This window comes from Phaethon aethereus, assembly GCF_964289735.1.
Source record: "Phaethon aethereus genome assembly, chromosome: 2".
In the NCBI taxonomy this organism is placed as follows: domain Eukaryota; kingdom Metazoa; phylum Chordata; class Aves; order Phaethontiformes; family Phaethontidae; genus Phaethon; species Phaethon aethereus.
The window spans coordinates 109,774,105-109,793,951 of NC_138582.1; positions in this window are offsets into that span (position 1 = coordinate 109,774,105).

Here is a 19,847-nt window from a genome sequence, read left to right on the forward strand (position 1 = left end):
CCTCCAAGGAAGGCGCTAGGAAGGAATTGACTTGCTGGTCCTCACTATCCCTTGCACACATTGCAGACATACACCAAGACTGGGGCTCTGCTCTTTCGTAGACTTGCAAACAGGCACTCTGCTTTTTCTCACTCTAGCGCCCCGAACTGCGAGCTTGAAACGTTGCCCTCTCTCTTTTACAAGGAAGGTGCTCGGAAGGAATTGTCTTGCTGGTCCTCACTATCCCTTGCACTCTTTGCAGTCAAGCAGCAAGACTGGGGCTCTGCTATTTCGTAGCCTTGCAAACAGGGACTCTGCTTTTCCTCACTCTCGCGCTCCGAACTGCGAGATTGAAACGTTACCCTCTCTCTCCTCCAAGGAAGGTGCTAGGAAGGAATTGTCTTGCTGGTCCTCACTATGCCTTACACTCATTGCAGACAAACATTAAGACTGGGGCTCTGGTCTTTCGTAGCTTTGCAAAAAGACACTCTGCTTTTTCTCCACTCTCGCGCTCCGTACTGCGAGATTGAAACGTTGTCCTCTCTCTCCTCCAAGGATGGTGCAAGGAAGGAATTGTCTTGCTGGTCCTCACTATCCCTTGCACTCATTGCAGACAAACGTTAAGACTGGGGCTCTGCTCTTTCGTAGCCATCCAAACAGGCACTCTGCTTTTTCTCACTCTCGCGCTCCGAACTGCGAGATTGAAACGTTGCCCTGTCTCTTTTCCAAGGAAGGTGCTCGGAAGGAATTGTCTTGCTGGTCCTCACTATCCCTTGCACTCATTGCAGAGAAACATCAAGTGTGCGGCTCTGCTATTTCGTAGCCTTGCAAACAGGCACTCTGCTTTTTCTCACTCTCGCGCTCCGTACTGCCAGATTGAAACATTGCCCTCTCTCTCCTGCAAGGAAGGTGCTCGGAAGGAATTGTCTTGCTGGACCTCACTATCCCTTCCACTCATTGCAGACAAACAGCAAGACTGGGGCTCTGCTCTTTCGTAGCCTTCCAAACAGGCACTCTGCTTTTTCTCACTCTCGCACTCGATCTGCGAGAATGAAACGTTGCCCTCTCTCTCCTCCATGGAAGGTGCAAGGAAGTAATTGTTGGCTGGTCCTCACTATCCCTTGCACTCATTGCAGACAAACAGAAAGACTGGGGCTCTGCTCTTTCGTAGCCTTCCAAACAGGCACTCTGCTTTTTCTCACTCCCGCGCTCGATCTGCGAGATTGAAAAGTTGCCCTCTCTCTCCTCCAAGGAGGGTGCTAGGAAGGAATTGTCTTGCTGGTCTTCACTATCCCTTGCACTCATTGCAGACAAACAGCAAGACTGCGGATCTGCTCTTTCGTAGCCCTGGAAACAGGCACTCTGCTTTTCCTCACTCTCGCGCTCCGATCTGCGAGATTGAAACGTTGCCCACTCATTCCTCCAAGGAAGGTGCTAGGAAGGAATTGTCTTGCTGGTCCACACTACCCCTTGCACACATTGCAGACAAACAGCAAGACTGGGGCTCTGCTCTTTCGTAGCCTTGCAAACAGGCACTCTGCTTTTCCTCACTTTCTCGCTCCGAACTGCGAGATTGAAACGTTGCCCTCTCTCTTTTCCAAGGAAGGTGCTCGGAAGGAATTGTCTTGCTGGTCCTCATTATCCCTTGCACTCATTGCAGATAAACAGCAAGACTGGGGCTCTGCCCTTTCGTAGCCCTGGAAACAGGCACTCTGCTTTTCCTCACTTTCGCGCTCCGAACTGCGAGATTGAAACGTTGCCCTCTCTCTTTTCCAAGGAAGGTGCTCGGAAGGAATTGTCTTGCTGGTCCTCACTATCCCTTGCACTCATTGCAGTCAAGCAGCAAGACTGGGGCTCTGCTCTTTCGTAGCCTTGCAAACAGGCACTCTGCTTTTTCTCACTCTCGCGCTCGATCTGCGAGAATGACACGTTGCCCTCTCTCTCCTCCATGGAATGTGCAAGGAAGGAATTGTCTTGCTGGTCCTCACTATCCCTTGCACTCATTGCAGTCAAGCAGCAAGACTGGGGCTCTGCTCTTTCGTAGCCTTGCAAACAGGCACTCTGCTTTTTCTCACTCTCGCGCTCGATCTGCGAGAATGAAACATTGCCCTCTCTCTCCTCCATGGAAGGTGCAAGGAAGGAATTGTTGGCTGGTCCTCACTATCCCTTGCACTCATTGCAGTCAAACAGCAAGACTGGGGCTCTGCTCTTTCGTAGCCCTGGAAACAGGCACTCTGCTTTTTCTCACTCTCATGCTCCGATCTGCGAGATTGAAACGTTGGCCACTCTCTCCTCCAAGGAAGGTGCTAGGAAGGAATTGACTTGCTGGTCCTCACTATCCCTTGCACACATTGCAGACATACACCAAGACTGGGGCTCTGCTCTTTCGTAGACTTGCAAACAGGCACTCTGCTTTTTCTCACTCTAGCGCCCCGAACTGCGAGCTTGAAACGTTGCCCTCTCTCTTTTACAAGGAAGGTGCTCGGAAGGAATTGTCTTGCTGGTCCTCACTATCCCTTGCACTCTTTGCAGTCAAGCAGCAAGACTGGGGCTCTGCTATTTCGTAGCCTTGCAAACAGGGACTCTGCTTTTCCTCACTCTCGCGCTCCGAACTGCGAGATTGAAACGTTACCCTCTCTCTCCTCCAAGGAAGGTGCTAGGAAGGAATTGTCTTGCTGGTCCTCACTATGCCTTGCACTCATTGCAGACAAACATTAAGACTGGGGCTCTGGTCTTTCGTAGCTTTGCAAAAAGACACTCTGCTTTTTCTCCACTCTCGCGCTCCGTACTGCGAGATTGAAACGTTGTCCTCTCTCTCCTCCAAGGATGGTGCAAGGAAGGAATTGTCTTGCTGGTCCTCACTATCCCTTGCACTCATTGCAGACAAACGTTAAGACTGGGGCTCTGCTCTTTCGTAGCCATCCAAACAGGCACTCTGCTTTTTCTCACTCTCGCGCTCCGAACTGCGAGATTGAAACGTTGCCCTGTCTCTTTTCCAAGGAAGGTGCTCGGAAGGAATTGTCTTGCTGGTCCTCACTATCCCTTGCACTCATTGCAGAGAAACATCAAGTGTGCGGCTCTGCTATTTCGTAGCCTTGCAAACAGGCACTCTGCTTTTTCTCACTCTCGCGCTCCGTACTGCCAGATTGAAACATTGCCCTCTCTCTCCTGCAAGGAAGGTGCTCGGAAGGAATTGTCTTGCTGGTCCTCACTATCCCTTGCACTCATTGCAGACAAACAGAAAGACTGGGGCTCTGCTCTTTCGTAGCCTTCCAAACAGGCACTCTGCTTTTTCTCACTCCCGCGCTCGATCTGCGAGATTGAAAAGTTGCCCTCTCTCTCCTCCAAGGAGGGTGCTAGGAAGGAATTGTCTTGCTGGTCTTCACTATCCCTTGCACTCATTGCAGACAAACAGCAAGACTGCGGATCTGCTCTTTCGTAGCCCTGGAAACAGGCACTCTGCTTTTCCTCACTCTCGCGCTCCGATCTGCGAGATTGAAACGTTGCCCACTCATTCCTCCAAGGAAGGTGCTAGGAAGGAATTGTCTTGCTGGTCCACACTACCCCTTGCACACATTGCAGACAAACAGCAAGACTGGGGCTCTGCTCTTTCGTAGCCTTGCAAACAGGCACTCTGCTTTTCCTCACTTTCGCGCTCCGAACTGCGAGATTGAAACGTTGCCCTCTCTCTTTTCCAAGGAAGGTGCTCGGAAGGAATTGTCTTGCTGGTCCTCACTATCCCTTGCACTCATTGCAGTCAAGCAGCAAGACTGGGGCTCTGCTCTTTCGTAGCCTTGCAAACAGGCACTCTGCTTTTTCTCACTCTCGCGCTCGATCTGCGAGAATGAAACGTTGCCCTCTCTCTCCTCCATGGAAGGTGCAAGGAAGGAATTGTTGGCTGGTCCTTACTATCCCTTGCACTCATTGCAGTCAAATAGCAAGACTGGGGCTCTGCTCTTTCGTAGCCCTGGAAACAGGCACTCTGCTTTTCCTCACTCTCGCGCTCCGATCTGCGAGATTGAAACGTTGCCCACTCATTCCTCCAAGGAAGGTGCTAGGAAGGAATTGTCTTGCTGGTCCACACTACCCCTTGCACACATTGCAGACAAACAGCAAGACTGGGGCTCTGCTCTTTCGTAGCCTTGCAAACAGGCACTCTGCTTTTCCTCACTTTCTCGCTCCGAACTGCGAGATTGAAACGTTGCCCTCTCTCTTTTCCAAGGAAGGTGCTCGGAAGGAATTGTCTTGCTGGTCCTCACTATCCCTTGCACACATTGCAGTCAAGCAGCAAGACTGGGGCTCTGCTCTTTCGTAGCCTTCCAAACAGGCACTCTGCTTTTTCTCACTCTAGCGCCCCGAACTGCGAGCTTGAAACGTTGCCCTCTCTCTTTTCCAAGGAAGGTACTCGGAAGGAATTGTCTTGCTGGTCCTCATTATCCCTTGCACTCATTGCAGATAAACAGCAAGACTGGGGCTCTGCCCTTTCGTAGCCCTGGAAACAGGCACTCTGCTTTTCCTCACTTTCGCGCTCCGAACTGCGAGATTGAAACTTTGCCCTCTCTCTTTTCCAAGGAAGGTGCTCGGAAGGAATTGTCTTGCTGGTCCTCACTATCCCTTGCACTCATTGCAGTCAAGCAGCAAGACTGGGGCTCTGCTCTTTCGTAGCCTTGCAAACAGGCACTCTGCTTTTTCTCACTCTCGCGCTCGATCTGCGAGAATGACACGTTGCCCTCTCTCTCCTCCATGGAATGTGCAAGGAAGGAATTGTCTTGCTGGTCCTCACTATCCCTTGCACTCATTGCAGTCAAGCAGCAAGACTGGGGCTCTGCTCTTTCGTAGCCTTGCAAACAGGCACTCTGCTTTTTCTCACTCTCGCGCTCGATCTGCGAGAATGAAACGTTGCCCTCTCTCTCCTCCATGGAAGGTGCAAGGAAGGAATTGTTGGCTGGTCCTCACTATCCCTTGCACTCATTGCAGTCAAGCAGCAAGACTGGGGCTCTGCTCTTTCGTAGCCTTGCAAACAGGTAATCTGCTTTTCCTCACTCTCGCGCTCCGAACTGCGAGATTGAAAAGTTGCCCTCTCTCTCCTCCAAGGAAGGTACTAGGAAGGAATTGTCTTGCTGATCCTCACTATCCCTTGCACTCATTGCAGAGAAACACCAAGACTGGGGATCTGTTCTTTCGTAGCCTTGCAAACAGGCACTCTGCTTTTCCTCACTTTCGCGCTCGGAATTGCGAGATTGAGACGTTACCCTCTCTCTTTTCCAAGGAAGGTGCTCGGAAGGAATTGTCTTGCTGGTCCTCACTATCACTTGCACTCATTGCAGACAAACAGCAAGACTACAGCTCTGCTCTTTCGTAGCCTTGCAAACAGGCACTCTGCTTTTTCTCACTCTCGCGCTCGATCTGCGAGAATGAAACGTTGCCCTCTCTCTCCTCCATGGAGGGTGCAAGGAAGGAATTGTCTTGCTGGTCCTCACTATCCCTTGCACTCATTGCAGAGAAACATCAAGACTGCGGATCTGCTCTTTCGTAGCCCTGGAAACAGGCACTCTGCTTTTTCTCACTCTCACGCTCCGATCTGCGAGATTGAAACGTTGGCCACTCACTCCTCCAAGGAAGGTGCTAGGAAGGAATTGTCTTGCTGGTCCTCACTACCCCTTGCACACGTTGCAGACAAATAGCAAGACTGGGGCTCTGCTCTTTCGTAGCCTTCCAAACAGGCACTCTGCTTTTTCTCACTCTCGCGCTCGATCTGCGAGATTGAAACGTTGCCCTCTCTCTTTTCCAAGGAAGGTGCTAGGAAGGAATTGTATTGCTGGTCCTCACTATCCCTTGCACTCATTGAAGACTGCGGCTCTGCTCTTTCATAGCCTTGCAAAGAGGCACTCTGCTTTTTCTCACTCTCGCGCTCGATGTGCGAGGTTGAAACGTTGCCCTCTCTCTCCTCCATGGAACGTGCAAGGAAGGAATTGTCTTGCTGGTCCTCACTATCCCTTGCACACATTGCAGACAAACACCACGACTGGGGCTCTGCTCTTTCGTAGCCTTGCAAACAGGCACCCTGCTTTTTCACACTGTAGCGCCCCGAACTGCGAGCTTGAAAAGTTGCCCTCTCTCTTTTCCAAGGAAGCTGCTCGGAAGGAATTGTCTTGCTGGTCCTCACTATCCCTTGCACTCATTGCAGAGAAACATCAAGACTGTGGATATGCTCTTTCGTAGCCCTGGAAACAGGCACTCTGCTTTTCCTCACTTTCGCGCTCGGAATTGCGAGATTGAAACGTTGCCCTTTCTCTTTTCCAAGGAAGGCGCTAGTAAGGAATTGTCTTGTTGGTCCTCAGTATCCCTTGCACTCATTGCAGACAAACATCAAGAGTGCGGCTCTGCTCTTTCGTAGCCTTGCAAACAGGCACTCTGCTTTTTCTCACTCTTGCGCTCCGAACTGCGAGATTGAAACTTTGCACTCTCTCTCCTCCAAGGAAGATGCTACGAAGGATTTGGCTTTCTGGTCCTCACTCTCATTTGCACTCATTGCAGAGGAACAGCAAGACTGGGGCTCTGCTCTTTCGTAGCCTTCACACAGGCACTCTGCTTTTTCCACTCTCGCGCTCTGAACTGCGAGATTGAAGCGTTGTACTCTCTCTCCTCAAAGGAACGTGCTAGGAAGGAATTGTCTTGCTGGTCCTCACTATCCCTCCCACTCTTTGCAGATAAGAGCAAGATTCGGTCTCTGGTCTTACCTAGCCTTGAAAACAGGCACTCTGCTTTTTCTCACTCTCGCGCTCCGAACTGCGAGATTGACAAGTAGCACACTCTCTCCTCCAAGGAAGGGTCTTGGACGGAATTGTCTTGCTGGTCCTCACTATCGCTTCCACTCATTGCAGAGAAACAGCAAGACTGCGGCTCTGCTATTTCCTAGCCTTGCAACCAGGCACTCAGCTTTTTCTCACTCTCGCACTCCGAACTGCGAGATTGAAACGTAGCACTCTCTCTCCTACAAGGAAGATGCTCGGAAGGAATTGTCTTGCTGGTCCTCACTATCCCTTGCACTCATTGCAGAGAAACATCAAGACTGGGAGTCTGCTCTTTCGTAGCCTTGCAAACAGGCACTCTGCTTTTTCTCACTCTCGCGCTCGGAACTGCGAGATTTACACGTAGCACTCTCTCTCCTCCAAGGAAGGTGCTAGGAAGGAATTGTCTTGCTGGTCCTCATTCTCCCTTGCACTCATTCTAGAGAAACAGAAAGACTGGGGCTCTGCTCTTTCCTAGCCTTGCAAACAACCACTCTGCTTTTTCTCACTCTGGCGCTCAGAACTGCGAGATTGAAACGTTGCACTCTCTTTCCTCCAAGGAATGTGCTAGGAAGGAATTGTCTTGCTCGTCCTCACTATCCCTTTCACTCGTTGCGAAGAAACAGCAAGACTGGGGCTCTGCTCTTTCGTAGCCTTGCAAACAGGGACTCTGCTGTTTCTCACTCTCGCGCTCGATCTGCGAGATTGAAACGCTACAAACACAATTCCAAGGAAGGTGCTAGGAAGGAATTGTCTTCCTGGTCCTCACTATCCCTTGCACTCATTGCGAACAAACAGCAAGACTGGGGCTCTGCTCGTTCCTAGCCTTGCAAAAAGGCACTCTGCTTTTTCTCACTCTTGCGCTCCGAACAGCGAGATTGAAACTTTGCACTCTCTCTCCTCCAAGGAAGATGCTAGGAAGGATTTGTCTTGCTGGTCCTCACTCTCATTTGCACTCATTGCAGACAAACAGCAAGACTGGGGCTCTGCTCTTTCCTAGCCTTTCAAACAGGCACTCTGCTTTTTCTCACTCTCGCGCTCCAAACTGCGAGATTGAAACGTTGCACTCTCTCTACTCCAAGGAAGTTGCTCGGAAGAAATTGTCTTCCTGGTCCTCACTCTCCCTTGCACTCATTGCAGACAAACAGAAAGACTGGGGGTCTGCTCTTTCGTAGCCTTCAAACAGGCACTCAGCTTTCTCTCACTCTCGCGCTCCTAACTGCGAGATTGAACCGTTGTACCCTCTCTCCTCAAAGGAAAGTGCTAGGAAGGAATTGTCTTGCTGGTCCTCACTATCTCTCCCACTCTTTGTAGATAACAGCAAGATTCGGTCTCTGCTCTTACCTAGCCTTGCAACCAGGCACTCAGCTTTTTCTCACTCTCGTACTCCGAACTGCGAGATTGAAGCGTTGTACTCTCTCTCCTCAAAGGAAGGTGCTAGGAAGGAATTGTCTTGCTGGTCCTCACTATCCCTCCCACTCTTTGCAGATAACAGCAAGATTCGGTCTCTGCTCTTACCTAGCCTTGAAAACAGGCACTCTGCTTTTTCTCACTCTCGCGCTCCGAACTGCGAGATTGACAAGTAGCACACTCTCTCCTCCAAGGAAGGGTCTTGGACGGAATTGTCTTGCTGGTCCTCACTATCGCTTCCACTCATTGCAGAGAAACAGCAAGACTGCGGCTCTGCTATTTCCTAGCCTTGCAACCAGGCACTCAGCTTTTTCTCACTCTCGCACTCCGAACTGCGAGATTGAAACGTAGCACTCTCTCTCCTCCAAGGAAGGTGCTAGGAAGGAATTGTCTTGCTGGTCCTCACTACCCCTTGCACACATTGCAGACAAACAGCAAGACTGGGGCTCTGCTCTTTCGTAGCCTTCCAAACAGGCACTCTGCTTTTTCTCACTCTCGCGCTCGATCTGCGAGATTGAAACGTTGCCCTCTCTCTTTTCCAAGGAAGGTGCTAGGAAGGAATTGTATTGCTGGTCCTCACTATCCCTTGCACTCATTGCAGACAAACAGCAAGACTGCGGCTCTGCTCTTTCATAGCCTTGCAAAGAGGCACTCTGCTTTTTCTCACTCTCGCGCTCGATGTGCGAGGTTGAAACGTTGCCCTCTCTCTCCTCCATGGAACGTGCAAGGAAGGAATTGTCTTGCTGGTCCTCACTATCCCTTGCACACATTGCAGACAAACACCACGACTGGGGCTCTGCTCTTTCGTAGCCTTGCAAACAGGCACCCTGCTTTTTCTCACTCTCGCGCTCCTTACTGCGAGATTGAAACGTTGCCCTCTCTCTTTTCCAAGGAAGCTGCTCGGAAGGAATTGTCTTGCTGGTCCTCACTATCCCTTGCACTCATTGCAGAGAAACATCAAGACTGTGGATCTGCTCTTTCGTAGCCCTGGAAACAGGCACTCTGCTTTTTGTCACTATCGCGCTCCGAACTGCGAGATTGAAACGTTGCCTACTCTCTCCTCCAAGGAAGGTGCTAGGAAGGAATTGTCTTGCTGGTCCTCACTATCCCTTGCACTCATTGCAGAGAAACAGCAAGACTGGGCCTCTGTTCTTTCGTAGCCTTGCAAACAGGCACTCTGCTTTTCCTCACTTTCGCGCTCGGAATTGCGAGATTGAAACGTTGCCCTTTCTCTTTTCCAAGGAAGGTGCTAGTAAGGAATTGTCTTGTTGGTCCTCACTATCCCTTGCACTCATTGCAGAGAAACATCAAGAGTGCGGCTCTGCTCTTTCGTAGCCTTGCAAACAGGCACTCTGCTTTTTCTCACTCTTGCGCTCCGAACTGCGAGATTGAAACTTTGCACTCTCTCTCCTCCAAGGAAGATGCTACGAAGGATTTGGCTTTCTGGTCCTCACTCTCATTTGCACTCATTGCCGAAAAACAGCAAGACTGGGGCTCTGCTCTTTCGTAGCCTTCACACAGGCACTCTGCTTTTTCCACTCTCGCGCTCCGAACTGCGAGATTGAAGCGTTGTACTCTCTCTCCTCAAAGGAAGGTGCTAGGAAGGAATTGTCTTGCTGGTCCTCACTATCCCTCCCACTCTTTGCAGATAAGAGCAAGATTCGGTCTCTGGTCTTACCTAGCCTTGAAAACAGGCACTCTGCTTTTTCTCACTCTCTATCGCTCCGAACTGCGAGATTGACAAGTAGCACACTCTCTCCTCCAAGGAAGGGTCTTGGACGGAATTGTCTTGCTGGTCCTCACTATCGCTTCCACTCATTGCAGAGAAACAGCAAGACTGCGGCTCTGGTATTTCCTAGCCTTGCAACCAGGCACTCAGCTTTTTCTCACTCTCGCACTCCGAACTGCGAGATTGAAACGTAGCACTCTCTCTCCTACAAGGAAGATGCTAGGAAGGAATTGTCTTGCTGGTCCTCACTATCCCTTGCACTCATTGCAGAGAAACAGCAAGGCTGGGGCTCTGCTCTTTCGTACCCTTGCAAACAGGCACTCTGCTTTTTCTCACTCTCGCGCTCCGAACTGCGAGATTGAATCGTTGCACTCTCTCTCCTCCAAGAAAGGTGCTAGGAAGGAATTGTCTTGCTGGTCCTCACTATCCCTTGCTCTCATTCCAGAGAAACAGAAAGAATGGGATTCTGCTCTTTCGTAGCCTTGCAAACAGGCACTCTGCTTTTTCTCAGTCTCGCGCTCCGATCTGCGAGATTGAAACGTTGCACTCCCTCTCCTGCAAGGAAGGTGCTAGGAAGGAATTGTGTTGCTGGTCCTCACTATCCCTTGCACTCATTGCAGACAAACATCAAGAAGGGGCTCTGCTATTTCGTAGCCTTGCAAACAGGGACTCTGCTTTTTCTCACTCTCGCGCTCGGTCTGCGAGATTGAAACGCTACATACTCAATTCCCAGGAAGGTGCTAGGAAGGAATTGTCTTGCTGGTCCTCACTATCGCTTGCACTCATTGCGAAGAAACAGCAAGACTGGGGCTCTGCTCTTTCGCAGCCTTGCAAACAGGCACCCTGCTTTTTCTCACTCTTGCGCTCCGAACTGCAAGATTGAAACTTTGCACTCTCTCTCCTCCAAGGAAGATGCTAGGAAGGATTTGTCTTTCTGGTCCTCACTCTCCCTTGCACTCATTGCAGACAAACAGAAAGACTGGGGGTCTGCTCTTTCGTAGCCTTCAAACAGGCACTCAGCTTTCTCTCACTCTCGCGCTCCTAACTGCGAGATTGAAGCGTTGTACTCTCTCTCCTCAAAGGAAGGTGCTAGGAAGGAATTGTCTTGCTGGTCCTCACTATCCCTCCCACTCTTTGCAGATAACAGCAAGATTCGGTCTCTGCTCTTACCTAGCCTTGCAAACAGGCACTCTGCTTTTTCTCACTCTCGCGCTCCGAACTGCGAGATTGACACGTAGCACTCTCTGTCCTCCAAGGAAGGAGCTAGGAAGGAATTGTCTTGCTGGTCCTCACTATCCCTTGAATTCATTTCAGAGAAACAGCAAGACTGGGAGTCTGCTCTTTCGTAGCCTTCCAAACAGGCACTCTGATTTTTCTCACTCTCGCGCTCCGAACTGCGAGCTTGAAATGTTGCACTCTCTCTCCTCGCAGGAAGGTACTAGGAAGGAATTGTTTGGCTGGTCCTCACTATCCCTTGCTGTCATTGCAGAGAAACAGCAAGACTGGGGCTCTGCTCTTTCCTAGCCTTGCAAACAGGCACTCTGCTTTTTCTCACTCTCGCGCTGCGAACTGCAAGATTGGAATGTTGCACTCTCTCTCCTCCAAGGAAGTTGCTCGGAAGAAATTGTCTTGCTGGTCCTCAGTCTCCCTTGCACTCATTGCAGTCAAACAGCAAGACTGGGGCTCTGCTCTTTTGTAGCTTTCAAACAGGCACTCTGCTTTTTCCACTCTCGCGTTCCGATCTGCGAGAATGCAGCGTTGTACTCTCTCTCCTCAAAGGAAGGTGCTAGGAAGGAATTGTCTTGCTGGTCCTCACTATCCCTCCCACTCTTTGCAGATAACAGCAAGATTCGGTCTCTGCTCTTACCTAGCCTTGAAAACAGGCACTCTGCTTTTTCTCACTCTCGCGCTCCGAACTGCGAGATTGACAAGTAGCACACTCTCTCCTCCAAGGAAGGGTCTTGGACGGAATTGTCTTGCTGGTCCTCACTATCGCTTCCACTCATTGCAGAGAAACAGCAAGACTGCGGCTCTGCTATTTCCTAGCCTTGCAACCAGGCACTCAGCTTTTTCTCACTCTCGCACTCCGAACTGCGAGATTGAAACGTAGCACTCTCTCTCCTACAAGGAAGATGCTAGGAAGGAATTCTCTTGCTGGCCCTCATTCTCCCTTGCACTCATTGGAGAGAAACAGCAAGACTGGGGCTCTGCTCTTTCGTAGCCCTGCAAACAGGCACTCTGCTTTTTCTCACTCTCGCGCTCCGAACTGCGAGATTGACACGTAGCACTCTCTCTCCTCCAAGGAAGGTGCTAGGAAGGAATTTTCTTGCTGGTCCTCACTATCCCTTGCACTCATTGCAGAGAAACAGCAAGACTGGGATTCTGCTCTTTCGTAGCCTTGCAAACAGGCATTCTGCTTTTTCTCACTCTCACGCTCCAAACTGCGAGATCGAAACGTTGCACTCTCTCTACTCCAAGGAAGTTGCTCGGAAGAAATTGTCTTCCTGGTCCTCACTCTCATTTTCACTCATTGCAGAGAAACAGCAAGACTGGGGGTCTGCTCTTTCGTAGCCTTCAAACAGGCACTCAGCTTTCTCTCACTCTCGCGCTCCTAACTGCGAGATTGAAGCGTTGTACTCTCTCTCCTCAAAGGAAGGTGCTAGGAAGGAATTGTCTTGCTGGTCCTCACTATCCCTCCCACTCTTTGCAGATAACAGCAAGATTCGGTCTCTGCTCTTACCTAGCCTTGCAAACAGGCACTCTGCTTTTTCTCACTCTCGCGCTCAGAACTGCGAGATTGACAAGTAGCACACTCTCTCCTCCAAGGAAGGGTCTTGGACGGAATTGTCTTGCTGGTCCTCACTATCGCTTCCACTCATTGCAGAGAAACAGCAAGACTGCGGCTCTGCTATTTCCTAGCCTTGCAACCAGGCACTCAGCTTTTTCTCACTCTCGCACTCCGAACTGCGAGATTGAAACGTAGCACTCTCTCTCCTACAAGGAAGATGCTAGGAAGGAATTCTCTTGCTGGCCCTCATTCTCCCTTGCACTCATTGGAGAGAAACAGCAAGACTGGGGCTCTGCTCTTTCATAGCCCTGCAAACAGGCACTCTGCTTTTTCTCACTCTCGCGCTCCGAACTGCGAGATTGACACGTAGCACTCTCTCTCCTCCAAGGAAGGTGCTAGGAAGGAATTGTCTTGCTGGTCCTCACTATCCCTTGCACTCATTGCAGAGAAACATCAAGAGTGCGGCTCTGCTCTTTCGTAGCCTTGCAAAGAGGCACTCTGCTTTTTCTCACTCTCGCGCCCCAAACTGCGAGCTTGAAACGTTGCACTCTCTCTTCTCGCAGGAAGGTACTAGGAAGGAATTGTCTTGCTGGTCCTCACTATCCCTTGCACTCATTGCAGAGAAACAGCAAGACTGGGGCTCTGCTCTTTCCTAGCCTTGCAAACAGGCTCTCTGCTTTTTCTCACTCTCGCGCTCCGTACTGCGAGATTGACATGTAGCAATCTCTGTCCTCCAAGGAAGGAGCTAGGAAGGAATCGTCTTGCTGGTCCTCACTATCCCTTCCACTCATTGCAGAGAAACAGCAAGACTGGGGCTCTGCTCATTTGTAGCCTTGCAAACAGGCACTCTGCTTTTTCTCAGTCTCACGCTCCGAACTGCGAGCTTGAAACGTTGCACTCTCTCTCCTCCAAGGAAGGTGCTAGGAAGGAATAGTGTTGCTGGTCCTCACTATCCCTTGCACTCATTGCAGAGAAACAGCAAGACTGGGGCTCTGCTTTTTCGTAGCCCTGCAAACAGGCACTCTGCTTTTTCCCACTCTCGCGCTCCGAACTGCGAGATTGACACGTAGCACTCTCTCTCCTCCAAGGAAGGTGCTAGGAAGGAATTGTCTTGCTGGTCCTCACTATCCCTTGCACTCATTGCAGAGAAACAGCAAGACTGGGAGTCTGCTCTTTCGTAGCCTTGCAAACAGGCACTCTGCTTTTTCTCACTCTCGCGCTCAGAACTGCGAGATTGAAACGTTGCACTCTCTCTCCTCTAAGAAAGGTGCTAGGAATGAATTGTCTTTCTGGTCCTCACTATCCCTTGCAGTCATTGCAGAGAAAAAGCAAGACTGGGGCTCTGCTCTTTTGTAGCCTTGCAACCAGGTACTCTGCTTTTTCAAACTCTCGTGCTCCGTACTGCGAGATTGACAGGTAGCAATCTCTGTCCTCCAATGAAGGAGCTAGGAAGGAATCGTCTTGCTGGTCCTCACTATCCCTTCCACTCATTGCAGAGAAACAGCAAGACTGGGAGTCTGCTCTTTCTTAGCCTTGCAAAGAGGCACTCTGCTCTTTTTCTCACTCTTGCGCCCCAAACTGCGAGCTTGAAACGTTGCACTCTCTTTCCTCCAAGGAAGGTGCTAGGAAGGAATTGTCTTGCTGGTCCTCATTCTCCCTTGCACTCATTGCAGATAAACAGCAAGACTGCGGCTCTGCTCTTTCGTAGCCTTACAACCAGGCACTCTGCTTTTTCAAACTCTCGTGCTCCGAACTGCGAGATTGACAGGTAGCACTCTCTGTCCTCCAAGGAAGGAGCTAGGAAGGAATCGTCTTGCTCGTCCTCACTATCCCTTGCACTCATTTCAGAGAAACAGCAAGACTGGGGCTCTGCTCTTTCGTAGCCTTGCAAACAGGCACTCTGCTTTTTCTCAGTCTCGCGCTCCGAACTGCGAGCTTGAAACGTTGCACTCTCTCTCCTCCAAGGAAGGTGCTAGGAAGGAATTGTTTTCCTGGTCCTCATTCTCCCTTGCACTCATTGCAGAGAAACAGGAAGATCCGGGCTCTTCTCTTTCCTAGCCTTTCAAACAGGCACTCTGCTTTTTCTCACTCTCGCGCTGCGAACTGCGAGATTGGAATTTTGTACTCTCTCTCCTCCAAGGAAGGTGCTAGGAAGGAATTGTCTTGCTGGTCCTCACTATCCCTTGCTCTCATTCCAGAGAAACAGAAAGAATGGGATTCTGCTCTTTCGTAGCCTTACAAACAGGCACTCTGCTTTTTCTCACTCTCGCCCTCGGAACTGCGAGCTTGAAACGTTGAACTCTCTCTCCTCCAAGGAAGGTGCTAGGAAGGAATTGTGTTGCTGGTCCTCACTATCCCTTGCACTCATTGCAGACAAACATCAAGAAGGGGCTCTGCTATTTCGTAGCCTTGCAAACAGGGACTCTGCTTTTTCTCACTCTCGCGCTCGGTCTGCGAGATTGAAACGCTACATACTCAATTCCCAGGAAGGTGCTAGGAAGGAATTGTCTTGCTGGTCTTCACTATCGCTTGCACTCATTGCGAAGAAACAGCAAGACTGGGGCTCTGCTCTTTCGCAGCCTTGCAAACAGGCACTCTGCTTTTTCTCACTCTTGCGCTCCGAACTGCAAGATTGAAACTTTGCACTCTCTCTCCTCCAAGGAAGATGCTAGGAAGGATTTGTCTTTCTGGTCCTCACTCTCCCTTGCACTCATTGCAGACAAACAGAAAGACTGGGGGTCTGCTCTTTCGTAGCCTTCAAACAGGCACTCAGCTTTCTCTCACTCTCGCGCTCCTAACTGCGAGATTGAAGCGTTGTACTCTCTCTCCTCAAAGGAAGGTGCTAGGAAGGAATTGTCTTGCTGGTCCTCACTATCCCTCCCACTCTTTGCAGATAACAGCAAGATTCGGTCTCTGCTCTTACCTAGCCTTGCAAACAGGCACTCTGCTTTTTCTCACTCTCGCGCTCCGAACTGCGAGATTGACACGTAGCACTCTCTGTCCTCCAAGGAAGGAGCTAGGAAGGAATTGTCTTGCTGGTCCTCACTATCCCTTGAATTCATTTCAGAGAAACAGCAAGACTGGGAGTCTGCTCTTTCGTAGCCTTCCAAACAGGCACTCTGATTTTTCTCACTCTCGCGCTCCAAACTGCGAGCTTGAAATGTTGCACTCTCTCTCCTCGCAGGAAGGTACTAGGAAGGAATTGTTTGGCTGGTCCTCACTATCCCTTGCTGTCATTGCAGAGAAACAGCAAGACTGGGGCTCTGCTCTTTCCTAGCCTTGCAAACAGGCACTCTGCTTTTTCTCACTCTCGCGCTGCGAACTGCAAGATTGGAATGTTGCACTCTCTCTCCTCCAAGGAAGTTGCTCGGAAGAAATTGTCTTGCTGGTCCTCAGTCTCCCTTGCACTCATTGCAGACAAACATAAAGACTGGGGCTCTGCTCTTTCGTAGCTTTCAAACAGGCACTCTGCTTTTTCCACTCTCGCGTTCCGATCTGCGAGATTGCAGCTTTGTACTCTCTCTCCTCAAAGGAAGGTGCTAGGAAGGAATTGTCTTGCTGGTCCTCACTATCCCTCCCACTCTTTGCAGATAACAGCAAGATTCGGTCTCTGCTCTTACCTAGCCTTGAAAACAGGCACTCTGCTTTTTCTCACTCTCGCGCTCCGAACTGCGAGATTGACAAGTAGCACACTCTCTCCTCCAAGGAAGAGTCTTGGACGGAATTGTCTTGCTGGTCCTCACTATCGCTTCCACTCATTGCAGAGAAACAGCAAGACTGCGGCTCTGCTATTCCTAGCCTTGCAACCAGGCACTCAGCTTTTTCTCACTCTCGCACTCCGAACTGCGAGATTGAAACGTAGCACTCTCTCTCCTACAAGGAAGATGCTAGGAAGGAATTCTCTTGCTGGCCCTCATTCTCCCTTGCACTCATTGGAGAGAAACAGCAAGACTGGGGCTCTGCTCTTTCGTAGCCCTGCAAACAGGCACTCTGCTTTTTCTCACTCTCGCGCTCCGAACTGCGAGATTGACACGTAGCACTCTCTCTCCTCCAAGGAAGGTGCTAGGAAGGAATTTTCTTGCTGGTCCTCACTATCCCTTGCACTCATTGCAGAGAAACAGCAAGACTGGGATTCTGCTCTTTCGTAGCCTTGCAAACAGGCATTCTGCTTTTTCTCACTCTCACGCTCCAAACTGCGAGATCGAAACGTTGCACTCTCTCTACTCCAAGGAAGTTGCTCGGAAGAAATTGTCTTCCTGGTCCTCACTCTCATTTTCACTCATTGCAGAGAAACAGCAAGACTGGGGGTCTGCTCTTTCGTAGCCTTCAAACAGGCACTCAGCTTTCTCTCACTCTCGCGCTCCTAACTGCGAGATTGAAGCGTTGTACTCTCTCTCCTCAAAGGAAGGTGCTAGGAAGGAATTGTCTTGCTGGTCCTCACTATCCCTCCCACTCTTTGCAGATAACAGCAAGATTCGGTCTCTGCTCTTACCTAGCCTTGCAAACAGGCACTCTGCTTTTTCTCACTCTCGCGCTCCAGAACTGCGAGATGACAAGTAGCACACTCTCTCCCTCCAAGGAATCTGAAGGAATTGTCTTGCCTGGTCCTCACTATCGCTTCACTCATTGCAGAGAAACAGCAAGACTGGGGTCTGCTCTTTCCTAGCCTTCAACCAGGCACTCAGCTTTCTCTCACTCTCGCGCTCCGAACTGCGAGATTGAAGCGTTGTACTCTCTCTCCTCAAAGGAAGGTGCTAGGAAGGAATTCTCTTGCTGCTCACTCTTGAGAGAACAGCAAGAGGGCTCTGCTCTTACGTAGCCCTGCAAACAGGCACTCTGCTTTTCTCACTCTCGCGCTCAGAACTGCGAGATTGACACTCTCGCGCTCCGAACTGCGAGATTGACACGTAGCACTCTCTCTCCTCCAAGGAAGGTGCTAGGAAGGAATTGTCTTGCTGGTCCTCACTATCCCTTGCACTCATTGCAGAGAAACATCAAGAGTGCGGCTCTGCTCTTTCGTAGCCTTGCAAAGAGGCACTCTGCTTTTTCTCACTCTCGCGCCCCAAACTGCGAGCTTGAAACGTTGCACTCTCTCTTCTCGCAGGAAGGTACTAGGAAGGAATTGTCTTGCTGGTCCTCACTATCCCTTGCACTCATTGCAGAGAAACAGCAAGACTGGGGCTCTGCTCTTTCCTAGCCTTGCAAACAGGCTCTCTGCTTTTTCTCACTCTCGCGCTCCGTACTGCGAGATTGACATGTAGCAATCTCTGTCCTCCAAGGAAGGAGCTAGGAAGGAATCGTCTTGCTGGTCCTCACTATCCCTTCCACTCATTGCAGAGAAACAGCAAGACTGGGGCTCTGCTCATTTGTAGCCTTGCAAACAGGCACTCTGCTTTTTCTCAGTCTCACGCTCCGAACTGCGAGCTTGAAACGTTGCACTCTCTCTCCTCCAAGGAAGGTGCTAGGAAGGAATAGTGTTGCTGGTCCTCACTATCCCTTGCACTCATTGCAGAGAAACAGCAAGACTGGGGCTCTGCTTTTTCGTAGCCCTGCAAACAGGCACTCTGCTTTTTCCCACTCTCGCGCTCCGAACTGCGAGATTGACACGTAGCACTCTCTCTCCTCCAAGGAAGGTGCTAGGAAGGAATTGTCTTGCTGGTCCTCACTATCCCTTGCACTCATTGCAGAGAAACAGCAAGACTGGGAGTCTGCTCTTTCGTAGCCTTGCAAACAGGCACTCTGCTTTTTCTCACTCTCGCGCTCAGAACTGCGAGATTGAAACGTTGCACTCTCTCTCCTCTAAGAAAGGTGCTAGGAATGAATTGTCTTTCTGGTCCTCACTATCCCTTGCAGTCATTGCAGAGAAAAAGCAAGACTGGGGCTCTGCTCTTTTGTAGCCTTGCAACCAGGTACTCTGCTTTTTCAAACTCTCGTGCTCCGTACTGCGAGATTGACAGGTAGCACTCTCTGTCCTCCAAGGAAGGTGCTAGGAAGGAATTGTCTTGCTGGTCCTCACTATCCCTTGCCCTCATTGCAGAGAAACAGCAAGACTGGGAGTCTGCTCTTTCGTAGCCTTGCAAAGAGGCACTCTGCTTTTTCTCACTCTCGCGTCCCGAACTGCGAGATTGATACATTGCACTCTCTTTCCTCCAAGGAAGGTGCTAGGAAGGAATTGTCTTGCTCGTCCTCAGTATCCCTTACACTCGTTGCGAAGAAACAGCAAGACTGGGGCTCTGCTCTTTCGTCGTCTTGCAAAGAGGCACTCTGCTTTTTCACACTCTCCCGCTCCGAAATGCGAGATTGAAACATTGCACTCTCTCTCCTCCAAGGAAGGGGCTTGGAAGTAATTTTCTTCCTGGTCCTCACTCTCCCTTGCACTGATTGCAGTGAAATAGCAAGATTCGGGCTCTGCTCTTACGTAGCCTTGCAAACAGGCACTATGCTTTTTCTCAATCTTGCGCTCCGAACCGCGAGATTGAAACGTTGCACTCTCTCTCCTCCAAGGAAGGTGCTAGGAAGGAATTGTCTTGCTGGTCCTCACTATCCCTTGCACTGATTGCAGACAAAGAGCAAGAAGGGGCTCTGCTATTTCGTAGCCTTGCAAACAGGCACTCTGCTTTTTCTCACTCTCGCACTCGATCTGCGAGATTGAAATGCTACATACTCTATTCCAAGGAAGGTGCTAGGCAGGAATTGTCTTGCTGGTCCTCACTATCCCTTGCAGTCATTGCAGATAAATACCAAGACTGGCCTCTGGTCTTTCCTAGCTTTGAAACAGCCACTATGCTTTCACTTACTATCGCACTCTGAGGCTCCTAAGTTTAACCCTGGCTCAGACTCCTCCCACAAGGAAAGGGCTAGGAAGTAAGTCTTTTGCTGGGCCTCTCTTTCCCTTTCTGTTCTCAGCTTCCCACTGCTTCAGCTTCAGAGTGCAGGAGTGAGACAAAGGTTAGTGGCTTTTGTCAAGGTTAGGAAATTGCTGAGGTGCACTTTTTGTCTCTGGCTGAAATGTCTGCAAGGGAAATTGAGTTCCAGCAATAGATGCTATTTCTAGTACCCTTCTACTAGGAGCAGTCAGTAGAAGTTTTCAGTTTGGCAGCTTTGGTGTGTGAGGTTCTGAGAAAGCTTAGCGGCTCTTTCCAAGGCTAGG